Source organism: Delphinus delphis, chromosome 2, assembly GCF_949987515.2.
Source record: "Delphinus delphis chromosome 2, mDelDel1.2, whole genome shotgun sequence".
Lineage (NCBI taxonomy): Eukaryota > Metazoa > Chordata > Mammalia > Artiodactyla > Delphinidae > Delphinus > Delphinus delphis.
This window is the reverse complement of record NC_082684.1, coordinates 74,954,066-74,980,234: the sequence shown is the minus strand read 5'-3', so window position 1 is coordinate 74,980,234 and position 26,169 is coordinate 74,954,066. Positions and strand designations below refer to the sequence as shown.

Sequence of the window (26,169 nt, the reverse complement as noted above, 5' to 3'; positions counted from 1 at the left end):
ATATAAAATACTGGAATATTAACTGCTAAACAAGTCTAAATTTGCCTACTTTTGTCTCCTTACAAGAGGGAAGCTAAAGGTGTTTGGGTTTATTAGACGCACATCTTGTACCACATTGAAGAAAGAAATTATTCTCTGAGAAAATGGATGTTTCTCCTGGTTATGGACTATTCCAATCAGAAAATGCTGATGGGGTCTTCCCTGGTGGCGCAGTGGCTAAGAATCTGCCTGCCAATGCAGGGGATGCGGGTTCGGGCCCTGGTCCAGGAAGATCGCACATGCCGCAGAGCAACTAAGCCCATGCACCACAACTATTAAGCCTGCACTCTAGAGCCCACGAGCCACAACTACTGAGCCTGTATGCCACAACTACCGAAGCCCGTGTGCCTAGATCCCGTGCTCCGCAACAAGAGAAACCACCGCAATGAGAAGCCTGTGCATCGCAACAAGGAGTAGCCCCCACTCACCGCAACCAGAGAAGAGCCCTGTGCAGCAACGATGACCCAATGCAACCAAATAAAAAATAATTAAAAAGGAAAAAAAAGAAAATACTGATGGGCTTACCTGGTGGCACAGTGGTTGAGAATCTCCCTGCCAATGCAGGGGACACAGGTTCAAGCCCTGGTCCACAAAGATCCCACATGCTGTGGAGCAAGTAAGCCCGTGCACCACAACTACTGAGCCTGCGCTCTAGAGCCAACGAGCTACAACTACTGAGCCTGCGTGCCACAACTACTGAAGCCCATGCACCTAGAGCCTGTGCTCCTCAACAAGAGAAGCCACTGCAATGAGAAGTCCATGCACCACAACGAAGAGGAACCCCCGCTCACCGCAACTAGAGAAAGCCCACAAGCAGCAACAAAGACCAAATGTAGCCAAAAATAAATAAATAATTTTTAAAAAAAATTCTGGTATGACAAACAATTCACAATTACTTGTTCCTTCTCAGTTTTCACTAGAGATTAAAGTTTTTAAGGGTTAAATTTGTAATATGTAATTAAAGCTAATAAAATATATTAAGGGAAACATTTCAGTATGCAAGGAGAACGTGACTTTCAGCAAAAGAAGGTATGAGGAATGGAAGTACATTGTGTTAAGGGGAAATAGTGATTTTTGTCCTACAACTGGTTGTTTCTGGATGGAAAAAGGAACTAATATAGATACAGAAAGTTGTGGAAGGTTTATAGAAAGGGAGCCCTGAAAAAGGAGTTTTATGCATGGTCAGGCTAGGATCAGATTAAACTTAATTAGGCGAATGGCTATTGTTATTAAAAGTAGGCTGGTGCAGGACTGGATTTTGTTCTTCTCTCTGTTAAGAGAACAAAGTTTTCTTAGAATACTGCTTTTGATAACAGATTGTGTGAGCTTCTTTGCCTTTAAGTGATCTGCATCTGTTTTTTGAAACCTTTTGTCACTTTGGTTAAGTGAATAAGTATTATTTTGTAACCAAGCAGGACCCTATGGGGCCTTCCCAGGACAGACCTCTCTCCCCATATCCTCTGCCTGCCTCCTCTTTGTAGAAAAGCTGGGTCTCCCAGACCTCCCCTGAGTCACAAAAGCCTTGTTCAAGAATTAATCATTGATATAAGTCAGACAGAGAAAAACAAATACTGTATAATATCACTTACGTGTGAACTCTAAAAACTACAACGAACTAGTGAATATAACAAAGAACCTAACTCACAAATAGAGAACAAACTAGTGGTTACCAGTGCAGAGAGGGAAAGGAGTAGGGGCAATAAAGGGGTAGGGGATTAAGAGGTACAAACTATTAGGTATAAAATAAGCTACAAGGATGTATTGTATTGATACAACATGGATTATAGCCAATATTTTATAACTATAAATGGAGTATAACCTTTAAAAAATTGTAAATCACTGTATTGTACACCTGTAATTTATATAATATTGTACATCAACTATACTTCAATTTAAAAAAGCAAACGATACAATTTTAAAAATGTTAAAAAAAAAGAGAATTAATAATTTAAAGGATGAGAACATGTAGTGACAAAAATAGCAGTTGGGCTAGGAAAACTGTTTTACAGATGCTAAAACCCCCACCAAATGGAAGAAGTTAACTACTTGATGACCATGAACATGTCGAGACCTACTGGAGTCTGAGAACTGATAATGTTAATTGACACTGCCCTGTTAACCTCACCATCAACCAATCAGAATTGTGCATGAGCTGATCACACATCCTCCTATTCCCCTCCCTCACCTTGTCTTTAAAAATGCTTCCCCAGAAAAAAAAAAAAAAAAAAAAAAATGCTTCCCCAGTAGAAGAGAACATAGGCAAAATATTCTCTGACATAAATCATAGCAAAGCATTCTTAAGTCAGTCTCCTAAGGCAAAAGAAATAAAAGCAAAAGTAAACCAATGGGATCTAATTAAACTTACAAGCTTTTGCACAGCAAAGGAAACCATAAACAAAATGAAAAGACAACCTACAGAATGGGAGAAAATATTCCCAAATGATGCGACTGACAAGAGCTTAATTTCCAAAATATACAAACAGCTCATACAGCTCAATATCAAAAAAACAACCCAATCAAAAAATGGGCAGAAGACCTAAATAGACATTTCTCCAAAGAAGATATACAGGCAGTCAACAGGCACATAAAAAGATGCTCAACATCTCTGTTAGAGAAATACAGATCAAAACTATAATGAGGTATCACTTCACACCAGTCAGAATGGCCATCATCAAAAAGTCTTCAAATAATGAACGCTGGAGAGGGTGTGGAGAAAAGGGAATCCTCATAAACTGTTGTTGGGAATGTAAATTGGTGCAGCCACTATGGAGAACAGTATGGAGGTTCCTTTAAAAAACTAAAAATAGAGTTACCATATGATCCACAATCCCTTCCTGGGCATATATCCAGAGAAAACTCTAAAAAAATATATGCAGGACTTACCTGGTGGTCCAGGGGGTAAGACTCCACACTCCCAATGCAGGGGGCCCAAATTTGATCCCTGGTTGGGGAACTAGATCCTGCATGCATGCTGCAACTAAGATATCCATGTGCCACATCTAAGACGTCCACATGCTGCAACAAAGGTCCCGCATGCCGCAACTAAGACCTGGCGCAGCCTAAATAAATAAATAAATATTTTTTAAAAAAGATACATGCACCCCAATGTTCACAGCAGCACTACTTACAAGAGCCAAAACATTGAAGCAATCTAAATGTCCATCGACAGATGAATGGATAAAGATGTGGTATATATATACAATGGAATATTACTCAGCCATTAAAAAATGAAATAATGCCATTTGCAGCAATGTGGATGGACCTAGAGATTATCATACTAAGTAAGTCAGAAAGAGAACGACAAATACCATATGATATTACTTATATGTGGAATCTAAAATGGTACAAGTGAACTTATTTACAAAACAAACAGATTCACAGACATAGAAGACAAACTTATAGTTATCAAAGGAGAAAGGTGGGGGAGGGGTGGGGATAAATTAGGAGCTTGGGATTAAAACACACTACTATACATAAAATAGACAAACAACAAGGTCATACTGTATAGCACAGGGAACTATATTCAGTATCTTGTAATAACCTGTAGTGGAAAATAATCTGAAAGAATACATATGTATAACTTAATCTACACACCAGAAACTAACACAACATTGTAAACCAACTACACTTAAAGTTTTTAAAAAAGCTTTCCTGAAACCCACTGGGGAGTTTGGGTCTTTTGAGCATGAGCCACCCATTCTCCTTGCTTGGCCCTGCAATATACCTTTCTCCATCCCAAACTGACATTTCAGTTAGTTTGGTCCCACTGTGCATCAGGCACACAAACCTGGGTTCAACAACAGTTTCACAGTGACCTATGATCCTATATGACCAAGTGTTTTGAAACCTTTTTGATATTTTTTGACAAACTTCCCAAATATCGAATTTTAAATAAAGTTCTTTTGACTTCCAGCTGACTTTGGGATGCTTCAAAGGGCCCTTGAAACATCCCAAAGAGAGATATTAAAACTAATTAGGTTTATTTATGTTATATTACATGGGAAACATTATCAAAAAGTGGTTATAAAATCATCTTAGGGCTTCCCTGGTGGCACAGTGGTTAAGAATCTGCCTGCCAATGCAGGGGACACGGATTCGAGCCCTGGTCCAGGAAGATCCCACATGCTGCAGAGCAACTAAGCCCATGTGCCACAATGACTGAGTCTGCGCTCTAGAGCCCGCAAGTCACAACTACTGAAGCCCACATGCCACAACTACTGAAGCCTGCATGCCACAACAACTGAAGCGCACGCTCTGCAACAAGAGAAGCCACCGCAATGAGAAGCCCGTGCACCGCAACGAAGAGTAGCCCCCACTCGCTGCAACTAGAGAAAGCCCACACACAGCAACAAAGACCCAATGCAACCAAAAATAAATAAATAATTTAAAAAAATCATCTTAGGTTAGATGTCATTAACATAGATATTCCAAAAGTTATATAATTCATAAAATTCTGATATGTCTTGATATAATGTTATCAGTTGTAATTCTAGTTATTTTAAAATGTTGTATGTCACAGAAATATCCAAGTTTCTTGTTGATTACATTGTAATCAGAACTTTAACCACACCGAAGTCTTGTCAAAGACTTATAGACAATCACTGTTTTACTCTGATGCTTCTAGAAAATGAAGGTCTTCAAAAAGATTTATAAAAAGAAATTTTTGACAAATATAAGTTTCTGATAACTTTTAGATCATACCACTGAACTGGATAAGAAATTACAAAACTCTAATGGAAAATCTACGACATCATCCAGATCAACAGGAATTAATTACATGGGAGTAAAGGAACTGATAAATGATTTATAATTTTACAACTTCTTTCTGAAATATACTGGCTTTTAATCTTTGTTTTCCAGAAAACAAAACTTTGTTTTCCAAAAATCCTCTTACAGTATGACATACAACAAGTTGATAAAGTTTACCTTGTAAACGAAGATGAAACACGTGTCTTTTTCTCTCTACCTGATCTTTCCAGAATTTGGCCTCTCTGACACCCCTGTGTACTTGATGACTTTTTGTTATCAGATTACAGCTAGTTATACTAATCATGTTTTAATTTGTTCTCTCTTGTTTTCAAATTACACCTTGTGCCTCTCTGTGCAACTATGACTTTATTAATGTTACTAGCTGTATTACTTATACCCTGTCTGTTTTATAAGATTATTGTCTCTTGCATTAACAAATGTATAACCAGGCCTTCAACAAAATTAATGATGGCTAAATGTCTTGAGGCAGTTGATCACATATAACTCTACATAGAACAGTTATAATAGTGCAACTCTAGATATGGAAAGAGGCAGCAAGGGAAAACATTCCTTGGATCATAATATATTATCAGAGAATTTTAGATCATCAGCAGGGCCTAATCAAAAAATTAGCACATCAAGTGGCCTATCAACAGAATCTTCCCCTGATCTAGGAATGAACCTTCCTAGTGTCACGGGACAAAATTAGTCATGAAATGCCTCCCAAACATTGGTCAAACCTATGACCAAGAGGAGGCCCTGTGGACAAAGAATGTTACCTGTCATATCAGTAAACAAAGGATGGTGTAGCCATCAGCTACTGCGGCCAGCCCTGATGGTGCACCCTAAGGGAACTCAGGATGGAGATAAACAGGATACTGGCCCTAGATAAGGTGTGTATCAAAGGAATAATTTCAATGAGCCCAGGCTCTTGAATCTTCCCATACACAGAAAAACCCTAAATTCATAACTTGAGGTCTGGTTTTCTTTGACAGTAATCTTTTGATGTTCCAATTACCTGGGTTGTTTTTCGTTTCTGTTTTGTTTTTGCAAAAATTTTTATATATCCTGACTTCTCCTTACTCTTTGGAATAGTTCCTCAGAGCTATCTGAGAGTCTGCCTCCTGGGCTTAAGTCCTCAGTAAGTCAATAAAACATAATTCTCAACTTTCCGATTGTGCATTTTTTTCATTCAACACACTTTTAGGCAGTTATCCTAAGAACATAATTAAAGATATGTTAAAAAAAAAGATATGTGCAGAGACTTAACTGCAAGGACATTCATCTCAATATTGTTTGCAAAAGTAAAAAACTGGAGTCAACTAAATGCTAGCAGTAAACGACTAGTTTATACTATAATTTACTTAACCAGACAATGGGATATTATGCAGCCATTAACAATTATGCACAGGGGAACATTTAATGACATGAAAATATGTTCACAATGCCCTAAGTAAAAAAAAAGCAAGCTTAAAAACAATTTAAAGGGGGACTTCCCTGGTGGCGCAGTGGTTAAGAATCTGGCTGCCAATGCAGGGGACACAGGTTCAAGCCCTGGTTCGGGAAGATCCCACATGCCGCGGAGCAACTAAGCCCGTGCCACAACTACTGAGCCCACGTGCCACAACTACTGAAGCCCACACGCCTAGAGCCCATGCTCTGCAACAAGAGAAGCTACGGCAATGAGAAGCCCACGCACCTCAACGAAGAGTAGCCCTCACTCGCCACAACTAGAGAAAAGCAAGTGCGCAGCAAAGAAGACCCAACACAGCCAAAAATAAAATAAATAAATAACTTTATTTGTTAAAAAAGTTAAAGTATATAACATCCCATTTTTTAATTTAGAGATAAATAGGCATTGAAAAGCTCTGAGAGGCCAGCATCAAGATGTTAACAATGATGGCTTTAAGAGTGATTTCTATTTTTTCCTTTGTGATCTATGTATTTAAATTTTCCACAATAAGCACATTGCTTTTCCAAGCAAACCTATTTGTATTAATAGTATATACTTTGTTCACAAGGTTGCAATGAGGATAAAATAGGATAATGCACCTGAAAAAGACTTTCAGTAGTATAAAGCACTATACCAATATTACTGATACCGAAAGCTCAGCTTCTCTGTACACCAGTGCCAAATTGAATCTTGGAGGCAAGAGTTTTGGGTGAAGTAGAAAAGAATAGCTTTGGGACTTCCCTGGTGGCGCAGTGGTTAAGAGTCCGCCTGCCAATGCAGGAGACACAGTTTCGATCCCTGATCTGGGAAGATCCCACATGCCGCGGAGCAACTAAGCCCATGCGCCACAACTACTGAGCCTATGCTCTACAGCCTGCAAGCCACAGCTACTGAGCCTGTCTGCCACAACTACTGAAGCCTGTGTGCCTAGAGCCCACTCACCGCAATGAAGAGTAGCCCCCACTCGCCACAGCTAGAGAAAGCTTGAGCAGCCACAGGACCAAACGTAGCCAAAAAAAAAAATTAATTAAAAGATAAAATTTAAATAGATAAATTCTATTAAAAAAAAAAAAGAAAGAAAAGAATAGCATTATTGCTTTGCCAGACAAAGGGGGCCAGAGCAGGCTAATGCCCTCAAAGCTGTGTGTCCCAACTTGGATAAGTTTTATAGTAATGGTTCAAAGAGGACATGATCAGCTCATAGATGTTCTTCTGATGGGTTAGTGGTGAGGTAAGTAGGAGTCAGCATCATCAGCCTTCAGGTTCCAACTGGTCTGGGGTCTACATGCTTGTGGACAGCATACCATCTTTAATCCTTAACTTCTCTCATCTGGACGGGGTTTCAGTATCTGCAAAATAGCTGAAAGATATTGTGGTGTGTATCCCTTGATGGGTAACCAGGACTCTGCCCCAAGGCTGCACTATTCTCTTGACTCTTTGTTTCTCCCTTGTCTTGCATCCCCCTCTTTCCCTAATTAACAACTGCTTGAATCTGCCCATTGGAACTCAGGGAAGGTCATGGAGGCTGAATGAAGGTAATCAAAGAAATGGAGGGATACAGAAAGGCTTTGTGTGCAGGATCCCCACAGGGCCCTGCTTGGTATCACTATGATCTACTCTACCTAAACCTGGGTGTCCTTCCCCATCATTCTTGTATAGAACCTGTCTTCCTATTTGAGATCTCCTTTGTTACATTCTTCTATAGTGCATCTCCACACCAGTTGACCACCAGACAATTCCTTCTTCCTACCCTCAAACTGTAGCAGACCCGTTTCTTCATCCATCTTACCTTTATACTTTAACAAATGCTCACATAGTTAGCAAACCATGGGGCTTGTCTTTTTTTCATAAATAGTAGATTATTAAAAACCCAGTGATATTATGCCAGTGAAGAGCCACATTTCCATTTATTCTTTTCCCATTTCCAACCCCTTCAATTGTTACTCTGCTTTGTCTCTTCATATCCTACTCTCTCCACTGTGTTCACTACCCCCATCCCATTTATAGATCTGCTTAAGCCTGTAACCTCTCTTCTTTCTTTCATTCCTTCATCTATTCATCCCAAAAATATTGTTTGGGAGCTTCCCTGGAGGCGCAGTGGTTGAGAGTCCGCCTGCCGATGCAGGGGACATGGGTTCGTGCCCCGGTCCGGGAAGATCCCACATGCTGTGGAGCGGCTGGGTCCGTGAGCCATGGCCGCTGAGCCTGCACGTCCGGAGCCTGTGCTCCGCAACGGGAAAGGGCACAACAGTGAGAGGCCCGCGTACTGCAAAAAAAAAAAAAAAAAAAAAAAAAATATATATATATATATATATATATATATATATATAGTTTGGTTGCGTGATATGCAACAGTCACTGACTAGCTGCTGGGCCATAAAAACGAATAAAATACAAAGGAAGTGGAAGGAAGGACAACATAGGTGATAGGGGACAGATGAGTAAAGACTCAGAGGTAAAAAAAGAGCATGGCATTACAGAAGACCTAGTTTTATTAGAGAGTGAGTATTGAATGAGACACTGCTGCTTCCAAGCAGTCAGGAACCTGCTAGAAGCTATTGCTCACACAGACCTCACAGCTCTGAATCAGCTGGGGAGCACCAGGGCCACTGTGAAAACTCACATACAAGAAGTTCATACATCCACTTACCAACACTGCCAGAAGAGAAAGGGGTAAATGCCTCGGGCTTCTCTTCTGCTTTCCACAGTTGCCAAGAGCCCCTCATTGGCAGAACATAAACTACAGCAAGAAGGCTGAAAGCAAAGGAGTCTGGGGAATCCTGTTCCCAGGTTTCCAGACTTTGTGATACAAAGGAGAGCACACAGTGTGTGGAAGAGGCACTGACTGCCCAGGGCACCCTTCCTCCAGGCCCTTATTCGTTCTTTCCTCCAGCATACAATGGGATGGATGCTGGATTCTGCATTTATTTCATTCAGTCTCCTATCACAGCTGCTTTGCTATTCCAACCAGGTTGTAACACTCTGAGAAGAAAGTCCACTTGTTTGAATCCTTTTTTTGAATCCCCTCAATGCCTGGCAAGCATATTGCTTCACACACAGAAGATACACAATAGATATATGCAAATAGCTGCAGTGTTGAAACTTGAATTCTGGCCTTCTGGCTCCCAATTCAGAGTTCCACCCAACATCACTCAGTCTTCCTTCATTAACAGGATGTCTTTTTTTTTTAATGGAAGTTAAGTATGTGTTTGAAATTGCTCAGTTCGGTTTTGCTTATCAGAGAAATTCCTCTAGAGTAAAAAGAACTGAATAGACTACAATGATTGAAAAGTTGTCAGCAGACACTGGGTCAGATTAGTGGAACATTGGTATCTATGAAGAGTAGTTTCAACTTTCCAGCGAGGTAATGATAAAAAAAAAAATGGGACTGAAGAAAACTGCGGCTGGACCCAACCAGCTATTTTTGCAGAATAGGTCAACTCAATCTCATCTGTTTCAAACTAATGGAGAAGCAAACAGATGGTCTCTCTACAGTTTTAGTAGTAAATAATAAGCTCATGATGTCGATAGGAGAACCAAGACAAGAAAGCTGATTAGATTTGTTATGGAATTTTTTTGTTAAGGATGAATCTGCAGCTTAAGATGATAATAACAATCACTCAAGTGCAAACTGATGTTGTTTGGTTTTCGTTTTTTTTATTTTTGCCCATGTTGGGTCTTCGTTGCTGCACGCCAGCTTTCTCTAGTTGCAGTCAGCGAGGGCTACTCTTAGTTGTGGTGCGCAGGCTTCTCATTGCCGTGGCTTCTCTTGTTGCGGAGCACAGGCTCTAGGCACGCGAGCTTCAGTAGTTGTGGCATGTGGGCTCAGTAGTTGTGGCTCCCGGGCTCTAGTTGTGGCACACGGGCTTAGTTCCTCCGTGGCATGTGGGATCTTCCCAGACCAGGGCTCGAACCCATGTCCCCTGCATTGGCAGGCGGATTCTTAACCACTGCGCCACCAGGGAAGCCCCCAAACTGATGTTTATTGGGTGCTTCTCATGTGCCAGGCATCACTCTAAAAATTATGTATGCTCTCACTTAAACCTCATGAGAACCCCATGTGGTATTTTTACAGATGAGAGAACTACAGCACAGAAAAGGTAACTGGCATGCCTAAAGACACACATCTAGTAAGTAGAGTCATCAGGATACAAACCCAGGCGGTCTGAGATGATCCTCATGCTTAGCCACTGTTCTATACAGCCAGAAATGTGGCACCTGGGCAGTTATCACTCACTGTTAAAAATTCAGACAACTATGTCAGTAGCTGTTTGAGACTGTCAATAATGACTATATCAAACAAATCATTGTACTTAACATTACTCTGACTCATGAATTCGCTAGTTGCTATTACCTGTTTACATATATGAACCAAAGTGTCTCATATATATAACTTTATAACATTAGATAAATGTCACTTAACTTTTCTGAGTTTTATTCCAGATCATGCAACCCTTTTTCTTTCTAGTTTATTAGACAAAATGTGGAAGAGAGTCTGCCAAGGAATTCCAGAAGTTTACTAGCGAATGAACAGGCAACGGAAATGGTTAGATCAAGTTAGAGCTGAGCAGGATCACACGGTGCTCCTCTGCCCTCCAGAGGCCATTCTGACTCCAGCCTGGGTCAGGGGCCTGGGAGTCTGAAGCTGCTTGAGAGGTCTAGCCTGACCACAGGGCATCTGGGAAGGCCAAGTGGATGCCAAAACCATCCTAAAATGTGCATTCCACTTCAGAATAGATCTGAAAACCTATCTTCCATCCCCTCTCCAACCCAACACAGCCTTTCTATGGCAAGCTCACGCTCTGGGGCAGGAGCACTGATGGGAACCATTTTCACTATAAAACTAAGACTGGGGCTTCCCTGGTGGCGCAGTGGTTGATTGTCCGCCTGCCGATGCAGGGGACACGGCTTCGTGTCCCCGACCGGGAAGATCCCACATGCCGCGGAGCGGCTGGGCCCGTGAGCCATGGCCGCTGAGCTTGCGCGTCCGGAGCCTGTGCTCCGCAACGGGAGAGGCCACAGCAGTGAGAAGCCCGCGTACCGCAAAAAAAAAAAAAAAAAAACTAGGACTGAAGTTGAGCTCTATCCAAGGCCCAACTGGAGTGGTGATTGTTTATCCTTCCCCACCTGCTCCTGCTGTTTCTCTTCCCCCTATTCTCATTAAATAATGCTTAATCCTGCCAATATTAGTCACTTTAAGTCATTAAATAACCCAGCACCCTGGGATATTTTAAGGGGCCAAACTCTCAGTGGGTATCTATTCCTGAAGTGAGCTGAATTCTCACTAAGGAGCCAGATCAATAAAACGCTGGTCTAAGAGTCAAAATAGCAGGATGGCTCTTGCTCTCCCCTCTTCCCTGCCCTTCCTTGCCCAATCTTTGAAGGTGGCAGTGTGGCTGCCAAAAAGGCAGCCACAGGGAGAGAACAAACTAAGGCAGATGCTGGCCAAGGAAATGGCATCAGGGCTGAGACTGAGAAGTTGGCAGGACCAAGAAGAAGGCCAGCCAAGTAGGCAGTCTTTGTGGTTGGGAGATTGGTTACATACAGGAAGATTGAGAAATAAGTAAATATATGACAATGAGAGCCAGGCTTATCAGGGCCTGAGGAGGAATTTACACAAATGGAATGGAGGAAGACTAGAAAAAAAACAGAGGTATTGGACTGGAATTAGAGATTTTGGTGTGAACTCATACATGATGAAATAAATAGATGATAGATAGATAGATAGGACAGATCATCAATGGATGCCTGTGATACATAGTTATTATAAGCATACTAAACACCCAGATCTTGGTTTCTAAACACCATTCTCCACTAAAAGGAATCGGGGGGGAGGGATAAATTAGGAAATTGGGATTGACATATACATGCTACTAGATAATAGATAACTAATAAGAACCTACTGTGTACTCAATACTCTGTAATGACCTATATGGGAATAGAATCTAAAAAAAAGTGGATATATGTATATGTATAACTGGTTCACTTAGCTGTACAGCTGAAACTAATACAACATTGTAAATCAACTATACACCAATAAAAATTAATTTAAAAATAAAAATAAACAAATAAAAGGAAACAGGGCTCCTTGAAGAAATGGCTGATTCCAGGACCGGGGCATAAAATGAGCTTGGAACATCCTGTTGTAGCAGAAAATAAGGAAGTGCTCAAAGAATACTTTGATATGTCCAAAGGACATGGGACTCAGCTTGAGAGGGTTCACACTAGCCAAAACTGGAACAATCGGGTGGGATAGGGAGGGTGGGAGGGAGGGAGACGCAAGAGGGAAGACGTATGGGAACATAGGTATATGTATAACTGATTCACTTTGTTATAAAGCAGAAACTAACACACCATTGTAAAGCAATTATACCCCAATAAAGATGTTAAAAAAAAAAAAAACTGGAACAATCTGATCATCATAATAATGTTATAATAATGATAGATCTTAATCCATTGACTAACATAGGAATCCATGAGTCCATACTGATATGAATAAATGAATGAAAGAATGACTGAATAAGAAAGAAGAGGGGACTTCCCTGGTGGTCCAGTGGTTAAGACTCTGTGCTCGCCATGCAGGGGTCCCGGGTTCAATCACTGGTCAGGGAACTGGGATCCCAAATACCAAAGAAAAAGAAAAAAAAAAAGGAAGGGACAATTGAATGTCATCTAGTAATGTAGAAGGAATGATGGACGTTAAAAATCACCATGTGGCAGCCACCATATTGGTGGCTGATTTAGGCAGGAGTCATCAATGGATACTAAGATTGGTGACTAAAGTTTGATGAGGAACAGGATATTGGGAGAGTCTTGGACTATCTCCCTACAAAACACTATTAAATTGCAAATGGGAAAATGATGACATCACAGTGGAGAAACTTGGCAGTATCAACTTAGCCAGGTGATCTTGGTTAACCTCATCAGCAATGGGACAGGTTGATATTGGATATCTCCCAATGTGATTCTCTAAGAAGAGCACAGCATCAGTTTGTTTGTTTGTTTGTTTTGGGGGGGTTGGGTGGTACTCCTGCCAAGAATGTATGGCCTGAGTCTGGATGTGAGGAAGCATCAGACAAACCCCAATCAACGGTACTAACAGAAACATGTATACTCTTTAAAACTGTCAACGGTCATGAAAGACATTAACATTAAGGAATATTAAGGAACTATTCTAGGTTATAGGAGATTAAAGAGACATGACAACTAAATGCAACATGATACTGGATTGGATTCTAGACCACAGAAGAGAGGAAGAGAATGGGATAGTTGTCAAAATTTTAACAGGGTCTATGGATTGAATAATAGTGTTGTATCAATGTTGATTTTCTGATTCTGGATGGTTATAGTATGATTATATATGAAAGTGCTCTTATTTGGGGGAAATGCACTGTGGTATTTAAGGGACGGGTCATTATGTTTGCAACTTGTTCTCAGAGAAAGAATCATCATATACATTAGAGGGAAAGAGAAATATGGTAAAATGTTAAAAATTAGGGAGTATAGGTAAAGAGAATATGGAAGTTTTGTGTACTGTTCTCGCAACTTTTCTCTCAGTTTGAAATTATCTCAAGATAATATATTTTTAAATGATATGCCATACTGACTAAAATTAAAAAGACGGATAATGCCTAGTGCTACCAAGGGTATGGAAGAATAGGAACTCTCATACATTGTTGTGGGCTTATAAACCGGTACAACTACTTTGGAAAACTGTAAGGCTGTCATAAATATACCCTATGACTCAGTAATTCTTCTCCTAGGTATACACCCCAGATGCTCACATATGTGCACTACACATATAAGAAGGTTTGGCCAGCACTGTTTGTAATAGTCAAAAACTAGAAAAAAAAATCTCTATCGGTTATCAATTACTGCAAAACAAATTATGCCCAAAGTTAGCAGCTGATAACATAGACATTAACATCTCACAGATTCTTTGAGTCGGGAATCCAGTGTGGCTTAGCTCTTAGTCTGTCATGATGTTGCTGTCAAATTGTCAGCCATTGGACTGCAGTCATTTCAAGGTTTGCCTGGAGCTGGAGAATCTGCTTCCAAGCTCATTCATCTCTCACCATTTGGACCTCTCCAGAGGGTTGACTCATGACATGACACTGATTTCCCAGGTAAGCAAACTAAGAAAGAGAACCCACAATGGAAGCCACAGTCTTTTTGCAACCTAATCGCAGAAGGGAAAACCCATCACTTTTGCCGTATTCTATTCATTAGAGACTGGTCACTGGGTCCAGCTCACACTCAGGGAGAGAGGATTACACAATGCGATGAATAACAGGAGACAAGGATCACTAGGGGCTATCTTAGAGACTGTCTACTACACAACCCAAGTGTCCAACAATGTTAGAACAGGTAAATAAATTACGGTCTATTTAAATACAGTGCAATATTAAAGAATAAAAAAGAAATAAATGAATTACAGCTACTTGCATCAAGAAATGACTCTCACAGACAAAATGTTAGGAAAAAATAAACACAAAAAATAATCATATGGTATGATTCTATTTACACGACATTCAAAAAGAGGCAAAACTAAACCATGATAATAGAAGTCATATAGAGGTTGCGTTTGCAGTGGAAGGATGGAGTAATGACTAGGAAGGATGTTTCCAGAATGTCGGTAATATTTTAGATCCTAACCTGGATCACGATTACGCGGGGGGGTTCATTTCATAAAAAGGTATCGAGCTGTACACTTTTGGTGTCTGTGCTCTTCTGTATGCTTAGTATACTTCAATTAAAGATTTTACTTAAAAAAATTAATCCCCCAAAATTCAGAATTGGGTTTATTTGGTAACTTTTTATTTTGATATCATTTCAAGTTTATAGAAAAGTTGCAAGAATCATACAAAGCACTCCAATATACTCGTTCCCCAGATTCACCAAGTGTTTACATTTTGCCCCATTTGCTTTATCATTCTTTCTGTGTATGTGTACTCATTTTTTTCTGAACCATTTGAAATTAAGTTGCAAACATCGTACCTATTTGCCCCTAAATATTTCAATGGGCATTTCTTATGAACAAGCACATTCTCTTATATAATCACAATACAATTATCAAAATCAGGAAATTTAACTTTGATACAATACCATTGTCTAATCTACAGTCCCACGTAAAATTTCATCAATTGTTCCACAATGTCCTTCCTCTTTTTTTTAAGTGCAGTCTCCAATTCCAGGATTATATGTTACATTTAGCTGTCATGTGTCTTTATCCTCCTTTCATCTGGAACAGTTAATCAGTTTTTCATGTCCTTGACTTTTTTGAAGACTACAGGCCAGTTATTTGTAGACAATCCCTCAGTTTGGATTAGTCTGATGTCTCTTCATGATTATATTCAGATTATGCATTTTTGGCAGGAATGCCAACTTGTCAATGCATCACATCAGAGGTACATGATGCTACTTGGTCTCCTTATTGGTAATATTAATTTTGGTTATTTGATTAAGTCAGTGTCTACCAGATTGTGCCACTGTAAAATTACTATTTTTCCCTGTGTAATCACTAGATAATCTTGAGACTATGTAAGTGTCATGTTCCTTAGCAAACTCCCCCACAAATTTTAGCTTCCTTTGATGATTCTTGCCTGAAGCAATTATTAATATGGTGGTTGCCAAATGGTGATTTTCTAATTCCATCATTCCTTCCTCATTTATCACATTTATTAGTTGGCATTCTGCTGGAAGGAGATTTTCCCTTCTTTACCTTTTATATATTTATTCATTCATTTGTGTACATCAGTATGGATTCATGGATTATTTTAGTTAGTGGATTACTATGTTATTATTAATTCTGAGGTTCTAACTGTTCTCAATTGGCTAATAGGAGATCTAGGATAAATTTTTGACCTGACTTACTTATTACTAGCCAAGTGACCTTATACTCTGAAATTCCCTCATACTGAAATAAAAACAGAATGTGAATTTGGACTTCACAATGTACCCAAGTACAACAAATGTATAGGGGAAAGGCAGTACAACGTGAGAGAAGAGGGATAATTAGAGAAAGGCTATGAACCTTAAGTTGAGAAGTCTCCCTAGATTTTATCTTTAAGTTTCAGTAATAAATGGTTAACTCAAAGTAAATGACAACAGCAGGGATGAATGTTAAGTCTCTATTAAAACCTGCCATGTTTGAAATCAGGAAGAAACAGTAGTTCAAGTTCACAGAGAAATAACTTCAGACTTCTTTTTTCTTCGCCGTAAAGGCTCCATTTTCCATCAACTCACCACGCACGGTTCCCTTTTCATTTGGCTGAAGGCTCCGTGTTAAGTATCAACTAACAACAGTAAGAACTAGAAGTTCACCTATAACTTAGCACAATACAAAAAGAAATTGTTTATAAGACCAGGTTATTTTTTCTTATTCTTATCCATTCTCAATAGGATGATGACTTTTTAAGTAATCACTTTTTATTTATGGAGAGAAAATTCTTCTCAGACAAAAATGAACTCTATTTTCTACATCTTGAGTAACAAACATAAAATCTCCATGAGGCATTCTACTTTTCAAAATCTAGATTATGTTAAATAACTCCTACATTTAAGAAGAGAGAAAAGCCTGTCAAACAAAGTGGGGCTTTTTTCTTACATAGAACACTGAGTTGACAGCAAACACCTCCAGAACTCTGAAAACGTGACAAGTAAAATCAACACATATCATTAAGAAATAAAAAGTAAAAATCAGAAGAGAGAGCGTGACCACTGCTCAACAATGGAATTAATACATCTGAGATATTAGAAACTGAAAGATTGAAACTTAGAGGAATAAAGAGAATTGGAAAGGCAAGCTCTGCTCAGGGAAGACACTACATAGGGAGCATTAGTCTCTTATAAGATTGGTTACTTTAACCAGCCTTGGACACAATCAAATATCTAGACCTTCCAAGTGAGGAAGCTTTTAACATCATTGGACAACATCCTACAAAGCCTATTTGAGCAGCCATCAGCTTTTGGTAACGCCCACTATTCCTTCCTGACCCCTTCAAACTGCAACAGATATGTTGGAAGTTAGGCTCAGTACATTTAGTCATCTAAACTGTTTTGAAAATGTTAGAGCAAAAAGATGAGAAGAAAATCATATGTTGTGCTATGAAAATCAAGAGAAGAGAGTGTTAGAAAAAAGGGGGATCAACAGTGTCAAATGCCACAGAGAAGCTAAGACAGGGAGGGCTGAGAAAAACCCACTGTGCCTTGTGACTAGGAAGCCAGGACTGCCTTTCGGTGACCAGTCTGAATGACAGGGACAGAGGCCGAAGCAGCAGCAGGAGTCAAACGAGCAGAACTAGGAGTGACTGTGCATTGGGAATGGAGGTTCATTCTTAAACCTGTTAGCACAAGTTCCTGTGCCTGACGCACAGTGAGGCCAAACAAACAGAAACATTAAAGTTTGGAGCAGAGAAAGGTTTACTGCAAGGCCATGCAAGGAGAAGCGTGGCTCATGCCCAAAAGAACCCCGAGCTCCCAGAAGGGTTTTGGCAAAGCATTTTGAAAAGCCAGGTGAGGGAGGACGGTTGCAGGGTACGGTTGCAGGGTGCAGGGCATGTGATCGACTCATGCACAGTTCTGTGACTGGCTGATGGTGAGGGAACAGGGCGGTGTCACAGGGGTTAACATTATTAGTCCTTAGGCGCCAGGAGGGCTGGGGCTATGTGCTAAAGGTCATCAAGTAGTTAACATCTTCCATTTGAGGGGGGGCGGGTTCACATCTGTAAAACAACTCAGGAAATGTGCATCAAATACTGTTATCTAGGTACTTCAGAGATAAGCTAAACATTGGATATGGGGGAAGGGCCTGTCTGGGGAAGGTCCCATAGGCTCCTGCTCCATTATAAACCTACAACAATAAAAGGGTTAGAAAAATAGGCTAAGAGTTGCATCAAGGTCAAACAAAGGTGTGTGTGTGTGTGTGTGTGTGTGTGTGTGTGTGTGTGTGTGTGTGTTCCAGCACAGAGAAAAAAGATTATGTCTACAGGCCAAGGAGAGAAGAGGAAATTAAAGGTGCTTAAGCTAGACAAAAAGAAGATATTTAAGGGAGAAATCTTTGATTCTAGCTGTTATAGCACCCACAAGGATGAAGAGGGAGAAGACAAAGAGGATTGAGAACACAAGGATAGTTCAAACTTAAAAAGAGGAAGTTCAGGGCTTCCCTGGTGGCGCAGTGGTTGAGAGTCCGCCTGCCGATGCAGGGGACGCGGGTTCGTGCCCCGGTCTGGGAGGATCCCACATGCTGTGGAGCGGCTGGGCCCGTGAGCCATGGCCGCTGAACCTGCGCGTCTGGAGCCTGTGCTCCGCATCAGGAGAGGCCACAACAGTGAGAGGCCCGTGTACCGCAAAAAAAAAAAAAAAAAAAGAGGAAGTTCAGTTCTTCTAAGATGGGGAGAAAGAAATAGAGTTATTTTGGAATGGATTAAAAGGCTCACCTCACATGGTTCTTTTCTTTGTTAGGAAAGTAGGAGGTAAGGGCCCCTGTCAAAAGAGAAGAAGGTATATGTACTGAGGGGCAACCAGAGGGAACCAAAGGAGAGAAAAGGCTTAGAACAACTGTCAGCAGTAAACTACACACATAACAGACACCTGACACAAAGTAGGCACACAGTGGATGTTTGAATGAGTTGTCAGGAACAAGACAAGGATGTCCACTCTCATCACTCTTATTCAACATAGTTTTGGAAGTCCTAGCCACAGCAATCAGAGAAGAAAAAGAAATAAAAGGAATACAAATTGGAAAAGAAGAAGTAAAAAGGTCACTGTTTGCCAATGACACGATACTATACGTAGAAAATCCTAAAGATGCCACCAGAAAACTACTAGAACTAATCAGTGAATTTGGTAAGGGTGCAGGATACAAAATTAAGGCACAGAAATCTCTGGCATTCCTATACACCAACAATGAAAAATCAGAAAGAGAATTAAGGAAACACTCCCATTTACCATTGCAACAAAAAGAATAAAATACCTAGGAATAAACCACCTAAGGAGGCAAAAGACTTGTACTCAGAAAACTATAAAACACTGATGAAAGAAATCAAAGATGACATAAACAGATGGAGAAATATACCATGTTCTTGGATTGGAAGAATCAATATTGTGAAAATGACTATACTACCCAAAGCAATCTACAGATTCATTGCAATACCTATCAAATTACCAATGGCATTCTTCACAGAATTAGAACAAAAAATCTTACAATTCGTATGGAAACCCAAAAGACCCCAAATATCCAAAGCAATCTTGAGAAAGAAAAACAGAGTTGGAGGAATCAGGCTCCCCGACTTCAAACTATACTACAAAGCTACAGTAATCAAGACAGTATGGTACTGGCACAAAAACAGAAATATAGATCAATGGTACAGGGTAGAATGCCCAGAGATAAACCCACACACATATGGGCACCTAATTTATGACAAAGGAGGCAAGAACATACAAAGAAGAAAAGACAGCCCCTCCAATAATTGATGTTGGGAAAACTGGACAGCTACATGTAAAAGAATGAAATTAGAACACTACCTAACACCATACACAAAAATAAACTCCAAATGGAGACCTCCCTGGTGGTGCAGTGGTTAAGAATCCGCCTGCCAATGCAGGGGACACAGGTTCGATCCCTGGTCCTGGAAGATCCCACATGCTGCAGAACAACTAAGCCTGTGCGCCACAAATATTGAGCCTGTGCTCTAGAGCCCGTGAACCACAACTACTGAGCCTATGTATTGCAACTACTGAAGCCTGTGTGCCTAGAGCCCATGCTCCCCAACAAGAGAAGCCACAGCGATAAGAAGCCCACGCACTGCAACGAAGTGTAGCCCCCACTCACAGCAGCTAGAGAAAGCCCGCACACAGCAACGAAGACCCAATGCAGCCAAAAATAAATAACAAAAAACAAAAAAACTCCAAATGGATTAAAGACTTAAATGTAATACCAGACACTATAAACTTTTAGAGGAAAACATAGGAAAAACCCTCTTTGACATAAACCACAGCAAGATCTTTTTTGACCCACCTCCTAGAGTAACAGAAACAAAAACAAAAATAAACAAATGGAACTTAATTAAACTTAAAAGCTTTGCACAGCAAAGGACACCAAAAACAAAACAAAATGACAACCCTCAGAATGGGAGAAAATATTTGCAAATGAAATAACAGACAAAGGATTAATCTCCAAAATATACAAACAGCTCATGGAGCTCAATATCAAAAAAACAAACAATCCAGTTAAAAAATGGGCGGAAGACCTAAATAGACATTTCACCAAGGAAGACATACAGATGGCCAAGAGGCACATGAAAAGATGCTCAACATCACTATTAGAGAAATGCAAATCAAAACTACAATGAGGTATCACCTCATGATGGTCGGAATGGCCATTATCAAAAAAGCTAGAAACAATAAATGCTGGAAAGGGTGTGGTGAAAAGGGAACCCTCCTACACTGTTGGTGGGAATGTAAATTGATACAACCACTATGGAAAACAGTATGGAGGTTTAAAAAAAGCTAAAAATAATTTTTAAAAAAGCTAAAAATAGAACTACCATATGACCCAGCAATCCCACTACTGGTCATATACCCTGAGAAAACCATAATTTGAAAAGAGACATGCACCACAGTGTTCACTGCAGCACTATTTACAATAGCCAGGACATGGAACCAACCTAAATGTCCATCGATAGATGAATGGATAATGAAGATATGGCGCATATATACAATGGAATATTACTCAGCATAAAGAAAAACAAAATTGAGTTATTTGTAGTGAGGTGGATGGACCTAGAGTCTGTCATACAGAGTGAAGTTAAGTCAGAAAGAGAAAAACAAATACCATATGCTAATACATATATATGGAATCTAAAACAAATTGTATTGATGAACCCAGTTGCAGGGCAGGAATAAAGAGGTAGACATAGAGAAAGGACTTGATGACATGGGGTGGGAGGGCAAAGCTGCAGCGAAGTGAGAGTAGCATTGACATATATACACTACCAAATGTAAAATAGTTGGCTGGTGGGAAGCAGCAGCATAGGATAGGGAGGATGGGAGGGAGGCTGAAAAGGGAGGGGATATGGGACATGTGTATGCATATGGCCAATTCGATTTGTTGTGCAACAGAAACTAACACGGTATTGTGAAGGAATTATACTCCAATAAAGACCTATTACAGGGACTTCCCTGGTGGCACAGTGGTTAAGAATCCGCCTGCCATGGGCTTCCCTGGTGGCGCAGTGGTTGAGAGTCCGCCTGCCGATGCAGGGGACACGGGTTCGTGCCCCGGTCCAGGAAGATCCCACATGCCGCGGAGCGGCTGGGCCCGTGAGCCATGGCCGCTGAGCCTGCGCGTACGGAGCCTGTGCTCCACAACGGGGGAGGCCACAACAGTGAGAGGCCCGCGTACAGCAAAAAAAAAAAAAAAGAATCCGCCTGTCAATGCAGGGGACACGGGTTCGAGCCCTGGTCTGGGAAGATCCCACATGCCGCGGAGCAACTGAGCCCGTGCGCCACAACTACTGAGCCCACGTGCCACAACTACTGAAGCCCACGTGCCTAGAGCCCGTGCTTCACACAAGACAAGCCACCGCAATGAGAAACCCGAGCACCGCAACGAAGAGTAGCCCCCGCTGGCTGCAACGAGAGAAAAGCCCGCACTTAGCAACAAAGACACAACGCAGACAAAAATAAATAAGTAAATAAATTTATTTTTAAAAAAAAGACCTATTACAAAAAAAAAATTCTCATAATTTTTATAATGTTCTGCAGTACCACTATGGTATTGTTAGCAGACTGGCAAAACCAAAAGATAAAAGAGGAAAGATAAGTCACTGCCTTCAATGTGACCTGGGGGCTTTCCCCAAAGGTCTTAGGGGAAAAAAAGTAAGAGCTCCAGGGTTCCTAGGCTTTGATTTGTCACAATAGCCCCAATATTGGGATAGACTTGGAAACACAGGTTGGGTAAGAAGTTAACTGTACAAAAAAACAAAAGTCTTGGTATGAGCTTCATTTATCAATGCTTTATCATAAAATCATCATTATATGTTCAAGTTTGTGATTTTTTTTTTAATTTTGCTACTTTTTCTTTGTGAGTATATGCAAGACCATGGTCAACCATCTGCTCTTGGCTCGCCACACCGCTCACCCAGAGAATTCAAGTAGTCTTACAGTTTCCATCATCACATCAGTGCTGACAATGACAAATGTTTTCAGTTTCCTATCTCTCCCACAAACTCCAGGGTCATTTTTCCATCTAGGTACAAGATATTTCTACATGAATATCCCACTGTCATTGCAAATTCAGATATCCAAAACTAAACCCACACCTTCCCCAAATCGAGCTCCACTACTGTAAAAATCAGAGTCTAGTCAAGAGACAGAAACTACACCAGGTATTTGAACAGAGAGAACTGAATATAAAAAATTAAGTTAGGCCTGTTTTTTTTTTTAAGTTAGGTCTTAATTCAAAACAGAAACAGACTCACAAACATAGAAAACAAACTTATGATTACCAAAGGTGAAAGGAGGGAGAGGGATAAATTAGGAGTTTGAGATTAACAGATATGCACAACTATATACAAAATAGATAACCAACAAGGACCTACTGTATAGCACAGGGAACTATATTCAATATCTTGTAATAACCTATAATAGAATGAATCTGAAAAAGAATATATATATACACATACATAGATATAACTGAATTACTTTCCTGTCTACCTGAAACTATCACAACACTGTAAATCAACTATATTTCAATTTAAAAAAAGAAAAAAATAATTTAGGTATCATTGTTATTTCACCTGTTCTCCCACCATTAGCCACCATATATCTTTCTATTCTACTCACACTTGCCCCATTTTGTGTTTCTCATATTTTCAATATTATACCAATCATATTTTTAAATAGTGCTATAAGGTGAATCGTGTCTCCCCAAAGTTTATATGTTGAAATTCTAACCCCCAATATTTCAGAATGTAACTGTATTTGGAGACAAGGTCTTCAAAGAGGCAATTAAGCAAAAATGAGGTCTTTAGGATGGGCCTTAATCCAATGTGACCATTGTCTTTATAAGTAGAGGAAATTTGGACCCAAAGGGAGACACCAGAAACATGTGCGGACAAAAGGACAACCATGTAAAGACAGAGAGAAGGTTGCCATCTACAAGCCAAGGAGAAAGGCCTCAGAAGAAACCAAATCTGCTGACACCTTGATCTTGGACTTCTAGCCTCCCAAATTATGAGAAAATTAATTTGTTGTTTAAGTGCCTAGTATATTGTTACAGCAGCCCCAGTAAGCTAATACAGATAGTATCTAGGAATATAAACAAAATATATAATCATTGCTAGAAGTGTTAAAACTACAGAAAAATGTAAAGATGGAAATAAAAATCACCCATAATGACATCACCTTGAGATTATCCTCATATAAGATGTTTGGTGTATTTTCTTTCAGGCTTTTTTCCTAAGACATGCATTTTTTTTCCACAAAATTAACAGCATAATGTACTTATAGTTTTGCATTCTGCTTCTTTTACATAATTATATACATTTTTTACTAAGTCATAAACATTTTGCCAACTTGTTATAATTAAAAATACATTTTGAAATGAACACACATTCTGTTGAATGAATGCAGCCTAAGCCATTTGCATTTCCCTATTGGTTAAAATGTAGATGGTTTCCAATTTCTGTCATTTTAAATAACACTGTAATGATCATCTTTGAATATGGTATTTTTTACTATTTTCTTAGGAGAAACTCTTAAACAAAATAGAGATTGTTTCAAGTTTTTACCAACTTAAATAGCACTGTAATTAACATCTATGAATATAACTGGTTAATTTCTTAGGATAAAGTCTTTGTAAAGGAATAACAGGGTTAACTCCATTACAGACCAGTCTTCATACTATCCTCCACAGGCCTGTTGTTTTACTCCCTCTGCCTGGAAGCACCAGCCAAAATCTCATCCACTCTCCTCTTTCATGAATTTTCCGTGACTGTTGTGGCCCATATTAACTTTGAACTCACAGTTAATATGTATTTTGTTACCTAACACTTCATTATATACTCTCTTTAAAACACTTTAAACGGGAACTTCCCTGGTGACACAGTGGTTAAGAATCCACCTGCCAATGCACGGGACACAGGTTCAAGCCCTGGTCTGGGAAGATCCCACAAGCCACAGAGCAACTAAGCCCACATGCCACAGCTACTGAGCCCACATGCCACAACTACTGAAGCCTGCGCGCCTAGAGCCCACGCTCCACAACAAGAGAAGCCACTGCAATAAGGAGCTCGCACACCGCAAAGAAGAGTAGCCCCCGCTCCCCGCAACTAGAGAAAGCCCGTGCATGGCAACAAAGACCCAATGCAGCCAAAAATAAATAAATAAAATAGATACAACATTAAAGAAATAAAAAATGTTTTTAAAACATTGAGCAAAGGACTTGAATAAACATTTTTCCAAAGAAGACATACAAATGACCAACAGGTACATGAAGAGGTGCTCAATATCAATAATCATCAAAGAAATGCAAATCAAACCATAATGAGATTATCACCTCACACCCGTTAGAATGGCTGTTATCAAAAAGACAAGACATAAAAAAAAAAAAAAGACAAGACATAACAAATGCTGATGAGGATATGGAAAAAAAAGGAACGCCTGTATTCTGCTGATGGAAATGTAAATTGGTACAGCCACTTTGGAAAACAGTATGGAGGTTCCTCAAAATCTTGAAAATAGAACTACTATATCCAGCAATCCCACTCCTGGTATTTATCCAAAGGAAATGATATCTCTATCCCAGAGAGATATCTGCACTTCTATGTTCTCTGCAGCATTATTTACAACAAGCAAAACACTGAAACAAGTGTCCACTGACAGATGAATGGATAAAGAAAACATGATATTATATATATATATATATACATAAATATATATATATAATGGAATAGTATTTAACCATAAAAAAGGAGGAAATCTTGTCATCTGCAACAACATGGATGAACACTGAGGGCATTATGCTAAGAGAAACAAGTCAAACATAAAAAGACAAATATGTACGATCTCCCTTGTATGTTATAATCTTTAAAAAGCTGAACTCATGGAAATAGAGAGTAGATTGGTTGTTGCCAGGGGCAAGGGATGGGGGGGGAATAGGTGAAAGTGGTCAAATGGTACAAACTTTCAGTTATAGGGTGAATAAGTTCTGGGGATCTAATTACAGAACGGTGACTATAGTTAACAATACTGTATTATATACTTGAAAGCTGCTAAATGAGTAGATCTTAAAAGTTCTTACCACAAAGAAAAAAAACAAAACATAGCTATGTGAGGTGATGGATGTGTTAACCAACCTTACTGTGATAACAATTTTGCAATATATACATATATCAAATCAGCACATTGTACACCTTAAACATATGTGTTATACGGCAATTGAATCTCAATAACACGGGGTGGGGGAGATTTTTCTCTTTATCACTGGTTTTCAACCATTTAATCATGATGTGGCTTGGTATGATTTTGTATTTATCCTACTTGTGGTCTGTTGGATCTGTGAATTTATAGTTTTTATCATTTTTTAAAACTTTTAACCATTATTTCTTCAAATGTTTCCTCTGTCCCTCTCCCCTTGTCCCAGGACTCCAACTATATGTATAATATACCACTTACGATTATCCCACAAGTCACCGAGACTCTGTTTAATTTTTTAGCCTTTTATTTTCCCTGTGCTTTAGTTTGCATGGTTTCTATTGCTAGGTCTTCAAGTTCACTGATCTGTTCTTCTGCATTGTCTAATATGTTGTTAAGCCCAGCCAGTGAATTGTTCATTTTCTGAATATTGTATTTTCCAACTCTATAAGTTTCACCTAGTTTTTTTCATATCTATTTCTCTCCTCATTATGTTAACTTTTTCCCTTAAAT

General features: G+C 39.6%; 1 long non-coding RNA gene across 1 annotated transcript in view; it reads right to left on the bottom strand.

Moving 5' to 3' along the window:
• Positions 1-26,169, bottom strand: part of LOC132420435 (uncharacterized) — a 93,908-nt gene that overhangs the window by 64,634 nt on the left and 3,105 nt on the right. The window contains exon 2 of the long non-coding RNA XR_009518369.1: positions 2,923-3,098. This is a non-coding gene — a long non-coding RNA (uncharacterized lncRNA). The remainder of the gene's footprint in view (positions 1-2,922; positions 3,099-26,169) is intronic.